Here is a 22,418-nt window from a genome sequence, read left to right as displayed (position 1 = left end):
TGCTTGGTGATCATCTTGTTCTGGGCCAGGATTGCATCCATTTGGTATAATTCCAAGACTCCCCTCTTGTTGCTCCTATCTGAGGCATAAAAATACTCATTGTCAGCCACTGTCTCCATAACATCAATGGCTACTTCAATGGTCTTCTTCTTGTTAAGGGAACCTCCAGATGAGTGGTCTATAGCTTTTTTTGATTCACAATTCAGCCCTTCATAGAAGATATGAAGTTGTACCCAGTCATTAAATATATTACAGGGCATTTTCTTGTCAAATCCTTGAATCTCTCCCAGGCTTCATAAATAGTCTCACCATCTTACTGTCTGAATGTCTGCACTTTAGTTCTCAGCCTGTTAACTTTTTGTGGAGGGTAGAACCTTGTCAATAATCTATTCACCGCATCCTCTCAAGTTGTCAGGCATTCTTTGGGAAATGATTCTAGCCACTTTGATGCTTTGTCCCTCAAAGAAAATGGAAATAGTAGCAATCTATAGGTGTCAGGATGAACACCAGTAGATTTAACTGTGTCACATATCCTTTGGAATTTAGTAAGATGCTCATTAGGATCCTCTTGGGCACTTCCTCTGAAAGAACAGTTGTTTTGCACAAGAGTTATGAGCTGGGGCTTCAATTCGAAGTTATTAGCATTGATAGTTGGCTTTTGAATGCTGCTACCACAGTTTCCTGGGTTTAGATTGATGTATGATCCCAAAACTCTCCTCTCTTGTCCAACAGGGTTGGCTCCACCTCTTCTGGCATGGTTATTCACCACTCCTTCATGATGGTTTTCCATATCATCCTCCATGGTTATATCTAAGTCTTCCTCTTCTTCTTCTACACCAACAGCCCTCTTTCCTCTTAGTTCCCTCCTTAATCTCAGGAAGGTTCTTTCTGGTTCACTATCAAATGAGGTTGAGGCCTCTCTTCTACCTGTCATATAATGAACAAGTACAAGAAACAGCAATTGCAGAGTCCACTAAAATAGAGTATAGTTAGCTTGGTTAGAGTAATTTATAAAATGGTTAGTGGGTTAGCTTGCTAGAAGTAAAGAAGTAAGGTAAAATTAAAGAAAAACAACTAAAGATTGCAGAGAACAAAAATGAACAACTAAAATTAAAATTCAAAAGAAAAGTGGTGCATGAAATTGTGATCTCAGGCAACGGTGCCAAAAACTCAGTACGCACGTCTTAATAAATCGTTTTTCATTCACAACTTCGATACAACTAACCAGCAGGTGCAATAGGTCATCCAAGTAATAAAACCTTACGTGGGTAAGGGTCGATCCCACGAAGATTGTTGGTATGAAGCAAGCTATGGTCATCTTGTAAATCTCAGTCAAGCGGATATCAAATTGTTATGGAGTTTTCGAATAATAATAATAAATAAACAGAAAATAAGGATAAAAATACTTATGTAAATCATTGGTGAGAATTTCAGATAAGCGTATAGAGATGCTTTCATTCCTCTGAACCTCTGCTTTCCTGCTGCCTTCATCCAATCATTCCTACTCCTTTCCATGGCAAGCTTTCTGTAAGGCATCACCGTTGTTAATGGCTACATCCCATCCTCTCTGTGAAAAAGGTCTAAATGCTCTGTCACGGCACGGCTAATCATCTAGAGGTTCTCGATCATACTGGAATAGGATTTACCCTCCTTTTGCGTCTGTCACTATGCCCAGCACTCGCGAGTTTGAAGTTCGTCACAGCCATCCCTTCCCAGATCCTACTCGGAATACCACAGATAAGGTTTAGATTTTCCGGATCTCAGGAATGGCCATCCATGGGTTCTAACTTATACAACGAAGATTCTAATATCTCGGACTCGGTCCTCTATATTAGATATCTAAGAGATACTCATTCTAGCTTTGTTTGCATGTAAACGGAAGTGTTTGTCAGGCACGCGTTCATAAGTGAGAATGATGATGAGCGTCACATAATCATCACATTCATCATGTTCTTGCGTGCGAATGAATATCTTAGAAGCGGAATAAGTTGAATTGAATAGAAAAACAGTAGTACTTTGCATTAAATCATGAGGAACAGCAGAGCTCCACACCTTAATCTATGGAGTGCAGAAACTCTACCGTTGAAAATACATAAGTGATGAAGGTTCAGGCATGGCCGAATGGCCAGCCCCTAACGTGATCAATATGATCCAAAGATAAACTAAAAATCATATATCAAATACAATAGTAAAAAGTCCTATTTATACTAAACTAGCAGCTAGGATTTACAAAAGTAAGTAATTGATGCATAAATCCACTTCCGGGGCCCACTTGGCGAGTGCTTGGGCTGAGCTTGAAGTTTACATGTGTAGAGGCGTCTTTTGGAGTTGAACGCCAAGTTGTAACATGTTTTTGGCGTTCAACTCTGTTTCGTGACGTGTTTCTGGCGTTTAACTCCAGACTGCAGCGTAGAACTGGCGTTCAACGCCCTTTTGCGTCATCTAAACTTGGGCAAAGTATGGACTATTATATATTGCTGCAAAGCCCTGGATGTCTACTTTCCAACTCTGTTGAGAGCGTGCCATTTAGAGTTATGTAGCTCCAGAAAATCCACTTTGAGTGCATGGAGGTCAGAATCCAACAGCATCAGCAGTCCTTCTTCAACCTCTGAATCTGATTTTTGCTCAAGTCCCTCAATTTCAGCCAGAAAATACCTGAAATCACAGAAAAACACACAAACTCATAGTAAAGTCCAGAAATGTGAATTTAACATAAAAACTAATAAAAACATCCCTAAAATTAACTAGATCCTACTAAAAACATAATAAAAATAATGCCAAAAAGCGTATAAATTATCCGCTCATCACAACACCAAACTTAAATTGTTGCTTGTCCCCAAGCAACTGAAAATCAAATAGGATTAAAAGAAGAGAATATACTATAAATTCCAAAATATCAATGAAACATTGCTCCCATCAGATGAGCGAGACCTGTAGCTTTTTGCCTCTTGAATAGTTTTGGCATCTCACTTTATCCATTGAAGTTCAGAATGATTGGCATCTATAGGAACTCAGAGTTCAGATAGTGTTATTGATTCTCCTAGTTCAGTATGTTGATTCTTGAACACAGCTACTTTGTGAGTCTTGGCCGTGGCCCTAAGCACTTTGTTTTCCAGTATTACCACCGGATATACAAATGCCACAGACACATAACTGGGTGAACCTTTTCAGATTGTGACTCAGCTTTGCTAAAGTCCCCAATTAGTGGTGTCCAGGGTTCTTAAGCACACTCTTCTTTTTGCTTTGGACCTTGACTTTAACCGCTCAGTCTCAAGTTTTCACTTGACACCTTCACGCCACAAGCACACGGTTAGGGACAGCTTGGTTTAGCCGCTTTGGCCAGGATTTTATTCCTTTAGGCCCTCCTATCCACTGATGCTCAAAGCCTTGGATCCTTTTTATTACCCTTGCCTTTTGTTTTTAAGGGCTATTGGCTTTTTCTGCTTGCTTTTTCTTTTTCTCTTTTTATTTTTGCCATTTTTTTTCTCTTCTTTTTTTTTTCTGCATGCTTTGTATTCACTGCTTCTTCTTGCTTCAAGAATCATTTTTATGATTTTTCAGATTATCAAATAACATGTCTCCTTGTCATCATTCTTTCAAGAGCCAACATATTTAACATTCATAAACAACAACTTCAAGAGACATATGCACTGTTCAAGCATTCATTCAGAAAACAAAAAGTATTGTCACCACATCAATATAATTAAACTAAGTTCAAGGATAAATTCGAAACTCATGTACATCTTGTTCTTTTGAATTAAAAACATTTTTCATTTAAGAGAGGTGATGGATTCATAGGACATTCATAACTTTAAGACAAAGTTACTAAATACTAATGATCATGTAATAAGATACTAACATAGATAAGCACTTAACATAAAGAAAACGAAAAACAGAAAATTTGAGAACAAGGAATGAGTCCACCTTAGTGATGGTGGCGTTTCCTTATTGAGGAACCAATGATGTCCTTGAGCTCTTCTATGTCTCTTCCTTGTCTTTGTTGCTCCTCCCTCATTGCTCTTTGATCTTCTCTAATTTCATGGAGGATGATGGAGTGATCTTGATGTTCCACCCTTAGTTGTCCCCAATAATTGTGTGGAGGAAAATGTATCCCCTGAGGTATCTCAGGGATCTCTTGATTTGCAGTCAAATGTTCTACCACTGAGCTATAGACCCTTGAGATGAATCTCTCCATCTCCTATGACTCGGAGGTGGAAGCTTTTTTCTTCCTTTTCCTCTTTCTAGAGGTTTCTCTGGCCTTAGGTGTCATCAATGGTTATGGAAAAACAAAAAAAGCTATGCTTTTACCACACCAAACTTAGAATGTTGCTCGCCCTCGAGCAAAAGAAAAAAGAATAGAAGAAGAAGAAGATATGGAGGAGATGGAGGGATGTGTGTATTCGTCTATATGGGTGGGATTGGGTGGGAAAGAGATTTTGAATTTTTTAAGGTAGGTGGGGTATATGGATGTGAGTGGTGAATGGAAAACAGAAGGGATGACTATGAATGGAGAGAGAGAGGGTGATATAGGATTATGAGGAGGGAAGGTGAGTGGAGGTATGTGGGGATCCTGTGGGGTCCACAGATCCTGAGGTGTCAAGGATTTACATCCCTGCACCAATTAGGCATGTAAAATGCCTTTGCATGCATTTCTGGCGTTTAGACGCCGAAGTGATGCTTGTTCTGGGCGTTCAACGCCCATATGCAGCATGTTTCTGGCGTTGAACGCCAGCTTCATGCTTGTTTCTGGCGTTCAGCGCCAGCTCCATGCTCTGTTCTGGCATTGAACGCCAGCCAGATGCTCCTTACTGGCGTTTAAACGCCAGTAAGCCCTTCCTCCAGGGTGTTCTATTTTCAATGCTGTTTTTTATTCTATTTTTGATTTTTCAGTAGTTTTTATGACTCCACATGATCATCAACCTAATAAAACATGAAATAACAAAGAGAAAATAAAATAAAAATGATTAAATAACATTGGGTTGCCTCCCAACAAGCACTTCTTTAATGTCAATAGCTTGACAGTGGGCTCTCATGGAGCCACACAGGTGATCAGGTCAATTTTATAGACTACCAACACCAAACTTAGAGTTTGGATATGGGAGTTCAACACCAAACTTAGAGTTTGACTGTGGGGGCTTTGGTTGACTCTGCAGTGAGAGAAGCTTTTCATGCTTCCTCTCCATGGTTATAGAAGGAGATCCTTGAGTTTTAAACATAAGGTTATCCTCATTTAGTTGAAGGACCAATTCTCCTCTGTCCACATCAATCACAGCTCTTGCTGTGGCTAGGAAGGGTCTTCCAAGGATGATGGATTCATCCTCATCCTTTCCAGTATCTAGGATTATGAAATCAGCAGGGATGTAAAGGCCTTCAACCTTTACTAACATGTCCTCTACTTATCTATAAGCCTGTTTTCTAGAATTGTCTGCCATCTCTAATGAGATTTTAGCAGCTTGTACCTCAAAGATTTCCAGTTTCTCCATTATAGAGAGTGGCATGAGGTTTATTCCTGACCCCAGGTCACATAGAGCCTTCTCAAAGGTCATGCTGCCTATGGTACAAGGTATTAAGAACTTTCCAGGATCCTGTTTCTTCTGAGGCAATGTCAGTTGATCCAGATCACTCAGTTCATTGATGAGCAAGGGAGGTTCATCTTCCCAAGTCTCATTACCAAATAATTTGGCATTCAACTTCATGATTGCACCAAGGTACTTGGCAACTTGCTCTTCAGTAACATCCTCATTCTCTGTAGAAGAAGAATACTCATCAGATCTCATGAATGGCATAAGGAGGTTTAATAGAATCTCTATGGTCTCCAGATGAGCCTCAGAGTCCTTTGGTTCCTTAGAGGGAAACTCCTTATTGATCTCTGGACGTCCCAGGAGGTCTTCCTCACTGGGATTCACGTCCTCTTCCTCCCTTGCAAGTTCGGCCATGATTGTTATATCAATGGCTTTGCACTCACTCTTTGGATTCTCTTCTGTATTGCTTGGGAGAGTACTAGGAGGGGTTTCAGTGATTCCTTTACTCAGCTGGCCCACTTGTGCTTCCAAATTTCTAATGGAAGACCTTGTTTCATTCATGAAACTCACAGCGGCCTTAGATAGATCAAAGACTAAATTTGCTAAGCTAGATGGATTCTGCTCATAATTCTCTGTCTGTTGCTGAGTGGATGATGGAAAAGATTTACTATTGTTAAACCTATTTCTTCCACCATTATTAAAGCCTTGTTGAGGCTTTTATTGATCCTTCCATGAGAAATTTGGATGATTTCTCCATGAGGGATTATAGGTGTTTCCATAAGGTTCACCCATGTAATTCACCTCTGCTATTGTAGGGTTCTCAAGATCATAAGCTTCTTCTTTAGAAGATGCCTCTTGAGTACTGTTGGATGCAGCTTGCATTCCATTCAGACTCTGAGAAATCATATTGACCTGCTGAGTCAATAGTTTGTTCTGAGCCAATATGGCATTCAGAGCATCAATTTCAAGAACTCCCTTCTTCTGAGGCGTCTCATTACTCACAGGATTCCTCTCAGAAGTGTACATAAACTGGTTGTTAGCAACCATGTCAATAAGTTTTTGAGCTTTTGTAGGCGTTTTCTTTAGGTGAATGGATCCACCTGCAGAAGTATCCAATGATATCTTAGCTAATTCAGACAGACCATCATAGAATATATCCAGGATGGTGCATTCTGAAAGCATGTCAGAAGGACACTTTTTGGTCAATTGCTTGTATCTCTCCCAAGCTTCATAGAGGGATTCACCTTCTTTCTGTCTGAAGGTTTGAACATCCACTCTAAGCTTACTCAGCTTTTGAGGAGGAAAGAACTTGGCTAAGAAAGCCGTTACCAGTTTATCCCAAGAGTTCAGGCTATCTTTAGGTTGAGAGTCCAACCATACTCTAGCTCTGTCTCTTACAGCAAAAGGGAAAAGTATGAGCCTGTAGACCTCGGGATCAACCCCATTGGTCTTAACAGTATCACAATTCTGCAAAAATTCAGTTAAGAACTGAAAAGGATCTTCAGATGGAAGTCCATGAAACTTGCAGTTCTGCTGCATCAGTAAAACTAATTGAGGTTTCAGCTCAAAGTTGTTTGCTCCAATGGCAGGGATGGAGATGCTTCTTCCATGTAAATTGAAATTAGGTGCAGTAAAGTCACCAAGCATCCTCCTTGCATTATTATCATTTTTGGCTGCCATCTCCTCTTCCTGTTCGAAAATTCCTTTAAGGTTGTCTCTAGATTGTTGTATTTTAGCTTCTCTTAGTTTCCTTTTCAGAGTCCTTTCCGGTTCAGGATCTGCTTCAACAAGAATGTTCTTGTCCTTGCTCCTGCTCATATGAAAAAGAAGAAAACAGAAAATAATAGGGATCCTCTTTGCCTCAGTGGAGAGAGGTTCCTTTGTGTGAGTAGAAGAAGAAAAAAATGTAATGTAAAGAGGAGAAGAGGAAAAACTCGAACACAGAGAGGGAGGTGGTGTTCGAATTTTTGGATGGGAGAGAAGTGTTAGTAGATGAATAAATAAATAGAAGGAGATGAGGGAGAGGGAATTTTGAAAATTAATTTTTGAAAAGAAGTTGATGATTTTTGAAAATTAAAGGAGAATTAAAATTAAAATTTAAACAATTAATTAACTAAAAAGAATTTTTGAAAAAGAGGGAGGTATTTTCGAAAACTAGAAAGGGAAGAGTAGTTAGGTGGTTTTGAAAAAGATATGATTGAAATAAAAAAGATAAGATTGATTGAAAAAGTTTTAAAATTTGTTTTTGAAAATGATATGATTGAAATTTAAAATGATATGATTGAAAGATATGATTAAAATTAGTTTTGAAAAATATTTTTATAATTTTCGAAAATAAATAAGAAAAATGAAGAAGATTTGATTTTTTTAAAAAGATTTGAAAAAGATAGAATTTTTAAATTGAAAATTTGATTTGACTCATAATAAACAACTAAATTTTAAAAAGTTTTGAAAAATTCAACTCAAATTTTTGAAAATTTATGAGTAAAATAAGGGAAAGATATTTTTTTGATTTTTGAATTTTCAATGAAGAAAGAGAAAACCAACCCAAAGACTTAATGCATGAAAATTTTGGATCAAAATATGTGATGAATGCAAGAACACTATGAATGTCAAGATGAACACCAAGAACACTTTGAATGTCAAGATGAACACCAAGAACTTATTTTTGAAAAATTTTCAAGAAAAGAAAACATGCAAGACACCAAACTTAAAAATTTTTATTCTTTAGACACTAATAATTCAAGAATGCATATGAAAAACAAGGAAAGACACAAAACAAGAAAACATGAAGATCAAACAAGACAACTGGCCAAGAACAACTTGAAGATCATGAAGAATGCAATGCATGAAATTTTTGAAAATAATTTTTAGAAAATTAAAAAGATGCAATTGACACCAAACTTAAAACTTGACTCAAGACTCAAACAAGTAACATAAAATATTTTTGGTTTTTATGATTTTATAATTTTTTTTTGGATTTTCAAAAATTATTTTAAAAAAAGAAATTAAGGATTTCAAAATTTTTAATAAGAATTCCTAGGAATCATGCAAAGTTAGTCTAAAGAGATTAGACAGCGTAGAATAAGCTTCAGCAGGACATTACATACAACAGCCAAATTGATGGGAATCAACTAGCTCCTGTGATGATAAAAGCATCATCTGAAACACTAGAATTCATTTGAAAAGATTTATTTTTATTTTTTTTTTCGAAAATAAAGGAAAAATTTTTGGAAGATTTTTGAAAGCTTTTTGAAAACAAAATAAAAGTTGGGACAAGAAGAAAATTACCTAATCTGAGCAACAAGATGAACAGTCAGTTGTCCAAACTCGAACAATCCATGGCAATGGCGCCAAAAACTTGGTGCACGAAATTGTGATCTCAGGCAACGGCGCCAAAAACTCAGTACGCACGTCTTAATAAATCGTTTTTCATTCACAACTTTGATACAACTAACCAGCAAGTGCACTATGTCGTCCAAGTAATAAAACCTTACGTGAGTAAGGGTCGATCCCATGGAAATTGTTGGTATGAAGCAAGCTATGGTCATCTTGTAAATCTTAGTCAGGCGGATATCAAATGGTTATGGAGTTTTTGAATAATAATAATAAATAAACAGAAAATAAAGATAGAAATACTTATGTAAATCATTGGTGAGAATTTCAGATAAGCGTATAGAAATGCTTTCGTTCCTGTGAACCTCTGCTTTCCTGCTGTCTTCATCCAATCATTCCTACCCCTTTCCATGGCAAGCTATCTGTAAGGCATCACCGTTGTCAATGGCTACATCTCATCCTCTCTGTGAAAAAGGTCCAAATGCTCTGTTACAGCACGGCTAATCATCTGGAGGTTCTCGATCATACTGGAATAGAATTCACCCTCCTTTTGAGTCTGTCACTACGCCCAGCACTCGCGAGTTTGAAGTTCGTCACAGCCATCCCTTCCCAGATCCTACTCGAAATACCACAGACAAGGTTTATACTTTCTGGATCTCAGGAATGGCCATCCATGGGTTCTAACTTATACCATGAAGATTCTAATATCTCGGACTCGGTCCTCTGTGTTAGATATCTAAGAGATACTCATTCTAGCTTGTTTGCATGTAGAACAGAAGTGTCTGTCAGGCACGCGTTCATAAGTGAGAATGATGATGAGCGTCACATAATCATCACATTCATCATGTTCTTGGGTGCATAACTTAGAAGCGGAATAAGATGAATTGAATAGAAAAACAGTAGTACTTTGCATTAAATCATGAGGAACAGCAGAGCTCCACACCTTAATCTATGGAGTGCAGAAACTCTACCGTTGAAAATACATAAGTGATGAAGGTTCAGGCATGGCCGAATGGCCAGCCCCCAACGTGATCAATATGATCCAAAGATAAACTAAAAATCATATATCAAATACAATAGTAAAAAGTCCTATTTATACTAAACTAGCTGTTAGGGTTTACAGAAGTAAGTAATTGATGCATAAATCCACTTCCGGGGCCCACTTGGTAAGTGCTTGGGCTGAGCTTGAAGTTTACACGTGCAGAGGCTTCTTTTGGAGTTGAACACCAAGTTGTAACGTGTTTTTGGCGTTCAACTCTGGTTCGTGACGTGTTTCTGGCGTTTAACTCCAGACTGCAGCGTAGAACTCGCGTTCAACGCCCTTTTGCGTCATCTAAACTTGGGCAAAGTATGGACTATTATATATTGCTGGAAAGCCCTGGATGTCTAATTTCCAACGCCGTTGAGAGCGCGACATTTAGAGTTCTGTAGTTCCAGAAAATCCACTTTGCGTGCAGGGAAGTCAGAATCCAACAGCATCAGCAGTCCTTCTTCAACCTCTGAATCTGATTTTTGCTCAAGTCCCTCAATTTCAGCCAGAAAATACCTGAAATCATAGAAAAACACACAAACTCATAGTAAAGTCCAGAAATGTGAATTTAACATGAAAACTAATAAAAAAATCCCTAAAAGTAACTAGATCCTACTAAAAACATACTAAAAACAATGCCAAAAAGCGTATAAATTATCCGCTCATCAAAAAGAAAAGTGCTCAATATAATTATCCTCCAATTAATAATTGTCAATACAAAACCAATCCTCGACAACGGTGCCATAAACTTGATTCACTCGGAAACCGTCTCTCAACAATTTCCTACCGGCAAGTGCACCAGTTCGTCGTCAAGTAAAAACTCACAGTAGAGTAAGTTCGAATCCCACAGGGATTGGTAGATTGATCAATGTTAATTGGAAAATTGTGCTAGTTGAGCAAAATCAGATTTGGTTGAGATTGCAGAAAGTAAAATTGGCGGAAAACTTAAATTGCAAGAAATTAAATGACAGAATCTTAAATTGCTATAAGTTAAATGGGAATGGGGATTAGCATGAAATTAAAGAGCAAAATGTAAAAGAATGGGTAAGATCAGAAATAGGGGATTCGTTGGGTTTCGGGAGATATTGAACTCTTCAGATCAAATCATTTTCATCTCTTCCTCAATCAATGCATTCATTGACATTGCTTGACAATTTAGATTATTGGATCCCAATGTCTTGGCTTACCAATCTCTCTAAGCATGAACGATTGCCCAATGTCTTGATTTAATTGCTCATGGGAAGAGTTGAAGTTCGGTCACTGACTATACCACACAAATTCATAGATCAAAGTATTGGTAGGATTACATGTCACTATATCCATCCAACCCCCAATCTAATCCAATGTGAGAAAGCAATTCTAGCATGAATTCTTCATCCCTCTCTCAAGGATCCGAAGAATTACAATTATGGATAGCTTCTCTAACCCAATGAAAGGGGCTTAGTTGTTCATAGCTCTCAAAATGGAAATTGAAATTTAAAGATACATTGCTGAATTGAAAGAAATTAAAATGAACCGGAAGTGAAAAGTGAAGTTAAAGTTCTTTCTAACTTAAATTCTAAGCTATTTATACACGTTCTTCCCTTGATCTTCAATCTCTAAATTGGGCTTTTGGCCTTGATGGAATTGGGTTGAAGTTGCTCCAATTGGTTTACCTTGCTGTTGAGAAGAGATCTGTTTGAATTGTGAATTCTGATGCTTCACGTTGGAGTCAACGTTTGATTGCCAACGTTGACTCAAACGCCATTTAGAAGAAAACCAGAAAAACCAGAAACTTTGCTATCATTGGCATTTGACTCAATGTTGGAGGGCCAACGTTCAGCTTAACTAGGCGTACGCGTGCTTCACGCTTAAGCGTGAAGCCTGTGATTTTGCTGATTCATGCGTACGCGTGCACCACGCTCACGCATGAATTGCCCTTTTTCCCATCTACGCGTACGCGTCACTGACGTGTGCACGTCGATTTACGTTTTTCAACTTCAAATTCTGGGCTCCTCGTTGCGGACATTGGAGGCAACATTTGAGGCAACGTTGGACCTCCAACGTTTGTTTTTGACGCATACCCGTGACCTGCGCGTACGCGTGGATGGTAAATTTTGCAATTCCACGCATGCGCGTGACTCATGCTTGCGCATGGATACAGAAATTTTGCTCTTTCACGCGTACGCGTCGTAGACGCGTACTGATGAGCGGATATTTTATACGCTTTTTGGGGTTAATTTCATATAGTTTTGGGTATGTTCTAGTTAGTTTTTAGTCTATTTTCATTAGTTTTTAGGAAAAATTTATATTTCTGGACTTTACTATGAGTTGTGTGTTTTTCTGTAATTTCAGGTATTTTTCTGGCTGAAATTGAAGGAGCTGAGCAAAAATCTGATTCAGGCTGAAAAAGGACTGTTGATGCTGTTGGATTCTGACCTCCCTGCAGTCAAAGTGGATTTTATGGAGCTACAGAACTCGAAATGGCATGCTTCTAATTGCGTTGGAAAGTAGACATCTAGGGCTTTCCAGCAATATATAATAGTCCATTCTTTGCACAAGTATAGATGACGTACACTGGCGTTCAACGCCAGTTCTCTGCCCAATTCTGGCGTCCAGCGCCAGAAAAGGATCAAAAGCTGGAGTTGAACGCCCAAACTGGCACAAAAACTGGCGTTCAACTCCACAAATGGCCTCTGCACGTGACTTACTTAAATCTCAGCCCCAGCACACACCAAGTGGGCCCCAGAAGTGGATCTCTGCATCATCCATCATAGTCCACTTATTTTTTGTAAACCTAGGTTACTAGTTTAGTATTTAAACAACTTTTAGAGACTTATTTTGTATCTCATGACATTTTAGATCAAACCCTTGTATTCTCTGACGGCATGAGTCTCTAAACCCCATTGTTGGGGGTGAGGAGCTCTGCTGTGTCTCGATGAATTAATGCAAGTATTTCTGTTTTCCATTCAAACACGCTTGTTCCTATCTAAGATGTTCATTCGCGCTTAAATGTGATGAAGGTGATGATCTGTGACATTCATCACCTTCCTCAAACCATGAACGTGTGCCTGACAACCACCTCCGTTCTATATCTGATTGAATGAGTATCTCTGAGATCTCTTAATCAGAATCTCTGTGGTATAAGCTAGAACTGATGGCGGCATTCATGAGAATCCGGAAAGTCTAAACCTTGTCTGTGGTATTCCGAGTAGGATTCAAGGATTGAACGACTGTGACGAGCTTCAAACTCCTGAAGGCTGGGCATTAGTGACAGACGCAAAAGGATAGTAAATCCTATTCCAACCGGATCGAGAACCAACCGGTGATTAGCCGTGCTGTGACAGAGCGCGTGAGCGTAGTTTTCACTGGAAGGATGGAAGGTAGCCATTGACAACGGTGATCCACCAACACACAGCTTGCCATAGGAGGATGTGCGTGCATGAATCAGAAGACAGAGGAAAGCAGAGATTCAGAAGACAAAGCATCTCCAAAACTCCAACATATTCTCCATTACTGCACAACAAGTAACCTTTAATCCATGCTCTCTTGTTTATTCGCAATTCAACTGATAAACATAATTGACTTCCTGACTAAGATTTACAAGATAACCATAGATTGCTTCAAACCAAAAATCTCCATGGGATTCGACCCTTACTCACGTAAGGTATTACTTGGACGACCCAGTGCACTTGCTGGTTAGTAGTACGAGTTGTGAAAAGTGTGATTCACAATTCGTGCACCAAGTTTTTGGCGCCGTTCCCGGGGATTGTTCGTGTTTGAACAACTAACGGATTATTTTGTTGCTTAGATTAGGAAAATTTTTCTTTTTGGTTTAGAGTCTCTTATTATTGTTCTTGGTTAAAAATATCCTTCTTTAAAACAAGTGTTACATTTTCTGCCCAGTTGGCTAGAGCATTAGTCTAAGCCCGTGGCAGTTGGGTACACTCTTTTTAAAATCTTTTTCATAAATAATATTTTCTCTATTAAATTTTGTGCCAAACTTTAAGTTTGGTGTTTTCTTGTTGATTTTTCAAAAAAAAAAAAATTTTCGAAAATTTATTTTGGTTTTCTAAAAAATTTTAAGTTTGGTGTTCCTTAGTGTTTTTCCTTAAAAATTTTCGAAAACAAGAAGCATCAGATCTAAAAATTTTAAATCTTGTGCTATCTTATTGTTTTTCTCTCTCCTCTTTAAATTCAAAAATATTTTTTCTCTCTATTTTTAAGCAATCTTTCGAAAATTTCCTTTAAAATTCAGATTTTTTTTTAATTTTAAAACCTTTTTCAAAAATCATCATATCCTTTTCAAAACTTCCTAACCACTTTCTCTCTCCTCATTTTTTCGAAAATCTTCACCCATTTTTATTTATTTTATTTTAATTTATTTTTTTTTCGAAATAAATAAATAAATTAAATAAATAAAAATATTTTCTCTATTTTACATCATCTCCCTTTCTCCATCATGGATCTAAGCGGAAATGAACAGTCCAGGAGGACTCTGGGGTCATATTCTAACCCCTCTACTGCTTCATATGGGAGTAGCATCTGCATACCCTCCATTGGAGTCAGTAGCTTTGAGTTGAATCCTCAGCTCATTATCATGGTGCAGCAAAGTTGCCAGTATTCCGGTCTTCCACAGGAAGAACCTACAGAGTTTCTGGCACAGTTTCTACAGATTGCTGACACAGTACATGATAAAGAAATAGATCAGGATGTCTACAGACTATTACTGTTTCCATTTGATGTAAAAGATCAAGCTAAGAGGTAGTTGAATAACCAACCTAAGTCCAGCATAAAGACATGGAAACAGCTGACAGAAAAATTCCTGAATCAGTACTTTCCCCCAAAACGGATGACACAGCTAAGGCTGGACATCCAAGGCTTTAAACAAGGAGATAATGAATATCTTTATGATGCCTGGGAAAGATACAGAGAGATGCTACGAAAATGCCCCTCTGAAATGTTTTCAGAGTGGGTTCAGTTAGACATCTTCTATTATGGGCTTGCAGAAGGAGCTCAGATGTCTCTTGATTACTCAGCTGGTGGATCTATCCACATGAGAAAGACAATTGAAGAGGCTTAAGAGCTCATTGATACAGTTGCCAGGAATCAGCATCTGTACCTAAGCAGCAACCCTTCCATGAATGAAGAGGTTAAAACAGTAACTGATGAACTCAGTCCTGTAAAACAAGCTGCTGAATTCAATCAGCAATTGGACTTTCTAACAAAGCAGCTAGCCGAATTTAAAGACAGGTTACAAGAGACAAGGATGGCTAATATACATATGGACGAACAGTTTAAGCGAACAAAGCAGCAGCTGTCAAAGCAAATAGCAGAGGAATGCCAAGCAGTTCAACTAAGAAGTAGGAAAACATTAAATACACCACCTCAAGGCAGCAAAAAGCTAAGAAATGAGCAAACCACCCAAAATTCACCTGAGGACAGTAAGAGCCCAGGGAAAAATAATTCTGGCACTAAAACGCCAGAAAATTAGTGGAAGGCTGGCGCTGAATGCCCAGACCATGGCCAAAACTGACGTTCAACGCCAGAGATACAGCAGGACTGGCGTTCAACGCCAGAAATGGGCAAGGATCTGGCGTTGAACGCCCAAAATGGGCAGGATCTGGCGCTGAACGCCCAAAAAGGGCATAGTTCTGGCGTTCAGACGCCAGGAGCAGACAAGGAGCTGGCGTCCAATTTCACTCCAGCTTCTAACTCTGGCACTCAAGTGCCATTGAGGGATCAGACACACACAAATGCTAATAACAACCCCTCTAAAAAGGCTTCTTCAACCACTTCTGTAGGCAATAAACCTACAGCAACTAAGGTTGAAGAATATAAAGCCAAGATACCTTATCCTCAAAAACTCCGGAAAGAGGAGCAGGATAAGCAATTTGCTCACTTTGCAGATTACCTCAGGACTCTTGAAATAAAGATTCCATTTGTAGAAGCACTTGAGCAAATACCTTCTTATGCCAAGTTCATGAAAGAGATCTTGAGTCATAAGAAGGATTGGAGAGAAACAGAAAGAGTTCTCCTCACTGAAGAATGCAGTGCAGTCATTCTGAAGAGCTTTCTGAAAAGCTTAAAGACCCTGGGAGCTTTCTGATACCATGCATATTAGAAGATAATTGCACCAAGACAGCTTTATGCGATCTTGGGGCAAGCATCAACCTAATACCTGCATCCACTATCAGGAAGCTTGGCTTAACTGAAGAAGTTAAACCAACCCGGATATGTCTCCAACTTGCTGATGGTTCCACTAAATACCCATCAGGCGTGATTGAGGACATGATTGTCAGAGTTGGGCCATTCGCCTTTCCCACTGACTTTGTTGTGCTGGAAATGGAGGAGCACAAGAGTGCTACTCTCATTCTAGGAAGACCCTTCCTAGCAACTGGACGATCCCTCATTGACGTCCAACAGGGGGAAATAACCCTGAGAGTCAACAGTGATGAGTTCAAGTTGAACGCTGTCAAAGCCATGCAGCATCTAGACACATCAACAGACTGCATGAAAGTTGATCTTATTGACTCTTTGGTAGAAGAGATCAACATGGCTGAGAGTCTCGAATCAGAGTTGGAAGACATCTTTAAAGATGTTCAGCCTGATTTGGAGGATTCAGGGGACATGAAAGAGCCTCTGAACTTTCTTCTGAAAGAGGAAAAACCTCCTAAACCCGAGCTCAAGCCACTACCACCATCCTTGAAATATGCATTTCTGGGAGAAGGTGACACCTTTCCAGTGATCATAAGCTCTGCTTTAAATTCACAGGAAGAGGAAGCACTTATTCAAGTGCTAAGGACACACAAGACAGCTCTTGGGTGGTCCATAAGTGACCTTAAGGGCATAAGCCCAGCTAGATGCATGCACAAAATCCTATTGGAGGATAATGCCAAACCAGTGGTTCAACCACAGAGGCGGCTAAATCCAGCCATGAAGGAAGTGGTGCAGAAAGAGGTCACCAAGTTACTAGAGGCTGGGATTATTTATCCTATTTCTGATAGCCCCTGGGTGAGCCCTGTTCAAGTCGTCCCAAAAAAGGGAGGCATGACAGTGATTCATAATGAAAAAAATGAACTGGTTCCTACAAGAACAGTTACAGGGTGGCGCATGTGTATTGACTACAGAAGGCTCAATACAGCCACCAGAAAGGATCATTTTCCTTTACCATTCATAGACCAGATGCTAGAAAGACTAGCAGGTCATGATTATTACTGCTTTTTGGATGGCTACTCAGGTTATAACCAGATTGCAGTAGATCCCCAGGATCAAGAGAAAACAGCATTCACATGTCCATCCGGAGTGTTTGCTTATAGAAGGATGCCATTTGGGCTATGTAATGCGCCTGCAACCTTCCAGAGATGCATGCTCTCTATTTTCTCTGACATGGTGGAAAAATTTCTGGAAGTCTTCATGGATGACTTCTCAGTATATGGAGACTCATTCAGCTCCTGTCTTGATCACCTGAAACTTGTTCTGAAAAGATGCCAAGAAACCAACCTAGTTTTAAACTGGGAAAAGTGTCACTTCATGGTGACTGAAGGAATTGTTCTTGGGCATAAAATCTCAAACAAGGGAATAGAGGTGGATCAAGCAAAAATAGAGGTAATTGAAAAATTACCACCACCTGCCAATGTTAAGGCAATCAGAAGCTTTCTGGGGCATGCAAGATTCTATAGGAGGTTTATAAAGGATTTTTCAAAAATCGCAAAACCTCTAAGCAATCTGCTAGCTGCTGACACGCCATTTGTGTTTGACACAAAGTGCCTGCAGGCGTTTGAAACACTGAAAGCTAAGCTGGTCACAGCACCATTCATTTCTGCACCAGACTGGACATTACCATTTGAGCTAATGTGTGATGCCAGTGATCATGCCATTGGTGCAGTATTGGGACAGAGGCATGACAAGCTTCTGCATGTTATTTATTATGCCAGTCGCGTTCTAAATGATGCCCAGAAAAATTACACAACCACAGAAAAAGAACTACTTGCAGTGGTTTACGCCATTGACAAGTTCAGATCATACTTAGTAGGATCAAAAGTGATTGTGTATAGTGATCATGCTGCTCTTAAATATCTACTCACAAAGTAGGATTCAAAACCCAGGCTCATCAGATGGGTATTGCTTCTGCAAGAGTTTGATATAGAAATAAGAGACAGAAAAGGGACAGAGAACCAAGTGGCTGATCATCTGTCCCAGATAGAGCCAGTGGAAGGGACGTCCCTCCCTTCTCTTGAGATCTCTGAGACGTTTCCTGATGAGCATTTATTCGCCATTCAGAAAGCACCATGGTTTGCCGATATTGCAAACTATAAAGCTGCAAGGTTCATACCCAAGGAGTACTACAGGATACAAAAGAAGAAATTAATTACTGATGCAAAGTACTACTTGTGGGATGAACCTTATCTCTTTAAGAGATGTGCAGACGGAATTATCCGTAGGTGTGTGCCTAGAGAAGAAGCACAGAGGATCCTGTGGCATTGCCACGGATCTCAATATGGAGGCCATTTCGGAGGTGAGAGAACAGCCACCAAGGTCCTCCAATTTGGCTTCTATTGGTCCACACTCTATAAAGATTCCCGAGAGTTTGTACGTAACTGTGACAGTTGCCAAAGAGCTGGTAACCTGCCTCATGGTTACGCCATGCCTCAACAAGAAATCTTGAAAATTGAGTTGTTTGACGTATGGGGAATTGACTTCATGGGACCTTTCCCACCATCATACTCAAACACTTATATTCTGGTGGCAGTTGACTATGTATCAAAATGGGTTGAGGCTATTGCCACACCCACCAATGATACTAAAACAGTGCTGAAGTTCCTCCAGAAACATATCTTTAGCAGGTTTGGTGTCCCTAGAGTACTAATTAGTGATGGGGGCACTCACTTCTGCAATAAACAGCTTTACTCTGCCATGGTTCGGTATGGAATTCGCCACAAGGTGGCCACTCCATATCACCCACAAACCAATGGGCAAGCTGAAGTCTCTAACAGAGAATTAAAGAGAATCCTGGAACGGACAGTAAATACCCGTAGAAAGGATTGGGCACGGAGCCTGGATGATGCTCTGTGGGCTTACAGGACAGCATTCAAGACCCCTATAGGGACCTCTCCATACCAACTCGTGTATGGTAAGGCATGTCACCTGCCCGTGGAACTGGAACATAAGGCCTACTGGGCAACCAGATTCCTAAACTTTGATGCCAAATTAGCAGGAGAAAAATGATTGCTCCAGCTAAATGAGCTAGAGGAATTCAGATTCACAGCTTTCAAAAATGCCAAGCTTTATAAAGAAAAATAAAAAAAATGGCATGACAGAAAGCTGTCATCTAGAATCTTTGAACCATGACAGAAGGTCCTGTTGTTTAACTCTAGACTCAGGCTATTCCCCAGGAAACTGAAATCCCGGTGGAGGGGACCATACGTGATTACAAGTGTGTCACCATATGGTTATGTGGAGCTTCAAGATATTGATTCTGATAAGAAGTTCATTGTCAATGGACAGAGAATCAAGCATTATCTTGAAGGCAACAATGAGCAAGAATGCTCAAGGCTGAAGCTAGATTAAAAGCTCAGCAAGGTCCAGCTAAAGACAATAAAGAAGCGCTTGCTGGGAGGCAACCCAGCCATGGGGCAACAATCCTCTAAGCATTTTTCCCTATTTCTATTTTTATTCTTATTTGTTTATATAGAGTTCATTGGCAACAAGGTAAATAATCATTTACAGAAGACCTCGGCACACAAAACAGAGAAAAAGAGCTCACTGGCAAGAAAACACCAGTAAAAGTATATTTTTGGCGTTCAACGCCCAAAATGGGCATCCACTGGGCGTTGAACGCCAGTGATGGTAGCAATCTGGGCGTTCAACGCCAGAAAGGGGCACCCACTGGGCGTTGAACGCCAGTAATGGCAGCAACTGGGCGTTGAATGCCCAAGAGAGTAGCATTTGGGCGCTGAATGCCCAAAACAGGCAGTGTTTGGGCGTTCAAACGCCAGGACAGCAGGGAGGAGCCAAATTCATTTTTCCACACGTACTTCCATTTTAATTTCAAATTTTATGTTTCAATGCATGATTTTTACATGAACATGTTAAGAACCCTGATTTCTAAAATCCTTAATTTCTAAAAATCCCTCTTTCCAAATTCAATCCAAACTCTTTTCGAAACTTTTCTGAAAACAAATCTATCTTTTTCACTCAAAAATCTTTTCAACTAATCCATATCTTTTTCAAATCTCCATATTATCTTTTTCAAAATTCAGATTTATCTTTTTCAAAAATCTATCATATCTTTTCAAAATTAAACTATATCTTCTATCTTATCTTTTTCAACTCAATCTTTTTATCTTATCTTTTCCAATTTTTCGAAAACCCACCCCCCATCCCTTTAAATTTGGGTTCGGCCTCCCTCCTCCTCCATCAACAATTGCACCTAGCTCTCCTTCTATCCCTCTCCTTTCTTTTCTTTTGCTTGAGGACAAGCAAACCTCTAAGTTTGGTGTGTTTATCCGAGATCACTAAGATCATGGCTCCTAAAGGAAAACAACCCACTCCAAGAGGCAAGAAAGAGAGCGTTCCAAAACCACTTTGGAATCAAGGGAAGTTCTTATCTAAAGAACATTCAGACCATTATCTTAAAGTAATGGGTCTGAGATCAGTGATCCCGGAAGTTAGATTCGATCTGAAAGAAGATGAATATCCGGAGATCCAGGAGCAAATTCGAATCAGAAACTGGGAAGTCCTAGCTAATCCTGAAACGAAAGTAGGAAGGAACATGGTCCAGGAGTTCTATGCTAATATGTGGCAGACTGACAAGCAAAAACTATCTGGAACTACCTTCTATGAATTTCGGACCATGGTCAGAGGGAAGATTTTTCATACCACCCCTGACAAGATCAGAGAGATCTTAAAGCTACCTCAGCTAAAGGATGATCTAGACTCCTTCAACAGGAGGATGATGAGAGCAGACATTGACCTGGATAAGATTCTAGAGGACATATGTATCCCTGGAGCCAGGTGGACCACCAACACAAAGGGTGTCCCAAATCAACTCAAGAGAGAGGATCTCAAACCAGTCGCCAGAGGATGGCTGGACTTCATTGGGCGTTCTCTGTTGCCCACTAGCAACCGTTCTGAAGTCACAGTTAAAAGAGCAGTGATGATCCATTGCATCATGATGGGGAAGGAAGTGGAGGTTCATCAACTGATTTCAACTGAACTCTACAAAATTGCTAACAAAAATTCTAAAGAGGCCAGGTTGGCTTATCCAAGCGTGATTTCTCTGCTCTGCAAGGACGCTGGAGTAAGGATGGGAATAACTGAATATATCCTAATTGAAAAGCTAATCACCAAAGCATCAAAGGAAAAACAACAAGCACAGGAGGATCCCATCAAGAAGAGAGCACAGGAATTCCTCCCAGAGATCCCTCAATCTGAATACTGGGAGTATCTTGAGACGTCCGTTACCAAGATACGGGAAGCTATGGAGCAAATAATAAAAGAACAGAAGGAACACAGTCAAATGCTGACCTATATGTTTAAAGAACAAGAGGAGCAGGGGCGTGACTTAAGGGAATTGAAGCGCCAAAAGTCTTCTCTTGTAGGACCAAGCACCCCAAGGATCAGAGGAACCCCCGTTCCCCCAGAATAAAGGTTGTTAATTTCTAATTTCTGCTTTAACTCTGTGACAGTGTCCTTATAGAAGTTTACCTTAGGAGTCATATAGTAGTAATTAGTATCTATTTTGATTTTATCTCCAATTAAGCTATAGTTTATTTTTCTCATCATCAGCAAACATGAATAAAGTAGTAGATCTTTTGAATAAGAGGCAATAAAATTTCGAGTTTTAATAAGAGAAATTCTAATTAGTTAAATGTGGTGGCAATGCTTTCTGTCTTCTGAATGAATGCTTGAACAGTGCATATGTCTTTTGAATTTGTTGTTTAAGACTGTTAAATATGTTGGCTCTTGAAAGAATGATGAACATGAGACATGTTATTGATAATCTGAAAAATCATAAAAATGATTCTTGAAGCAAGAAAAAGCAGCAAAGGACAAAGCTTGCAGAAAAAATATATAGACGAAAAAAAAAAAAAGAACAAGAAAAACCAAGCAGAAAAAGCCAAAAGCTCTTAAAACCAAGAGGCGAGAGCAAAAAGCCAATAACCCTTAAAACTAAAAGGCAAGGGCAAATAAAAAGGATCCCAAGGCTTTGAGCATCAGTGGATAGGAGGGCCTAAAGGAATAAAATCCTGGTCTAAGCGGCTAAACCAAGCTGTCCCTAACCATGTGCTTGTGGCGTGTAGGTGTCAAGTGAAAACTTGAGACTGAGCGGTTAAAGTCAAGGTCCAAGGCAAAAAGAAGAGTGTGCTTAAGAACTCTGGACACCTCTAATTGGGGACTTTAGCAAAGCTGAGTCACAATCTGAAAAGGTTCACCCAGTTATGTGTCTGTGGCATTTATGTATCCAGTGGTAATACTGGAAAACAAAGTGCTTAGGGCCACGGCCAAGACTCATAAAAAAGCTATGTTCAAGAATCATCACACTGAAC

General features: G+C 39.5%; 2 non-coding genes and 1 pseudogene across 2 annotated transcripts; 2 read left to right on the top strand and 1 right to left on the bottom strand.

Moving 5' to 3' along the window:
- The first annotated feature begins 246 nt into the window (after positions 1-246).
- On the top strand, positions 247-349 carry LOC148561415 (small nucleolar RNA R71). The gene has a single exon (XR_015887147.1). It is a non-coding gene; the product is annotated as a small nucleolar RNA R71 (small nucleolar RNA).
- Positions 350-5,060: 4,711 nt separating this feature from the next.
- Positions 5,061-7,340, bottom strand: LOC148561413 (uncharacterized; annotated as a pseudogene).
- Positions 6,699-6,806, top strand: LOC148561414 (small nucleolar RNA R71). The gene has a single exon (XR_015886810.1). It is a non-coding gene; the product is annotated as a small nucleolar RNA R71 (small nucleolar RNA).
- Positions 7,341-22,418: the final 15,078 nt, after the last annotated feature.

This window comes from Arachis ipaensis, chromosome B6 (assembly GCF_059453495.1).
Source record: "Arachis ipaensis isolate K30076 ecotype BB chromosome B6, ASM5945349v1, whole genome shotgun sequence".
Lineage (NCBI taxonomy): Eukaryota > Viridiplantae > Streptophyta > Magnoliopsida > Fabales > Fabaceae > Arachis > Arachis ipaensis.
This window is presented reverse-complemented; position numbering and strand designations above follow the sequence as displayed.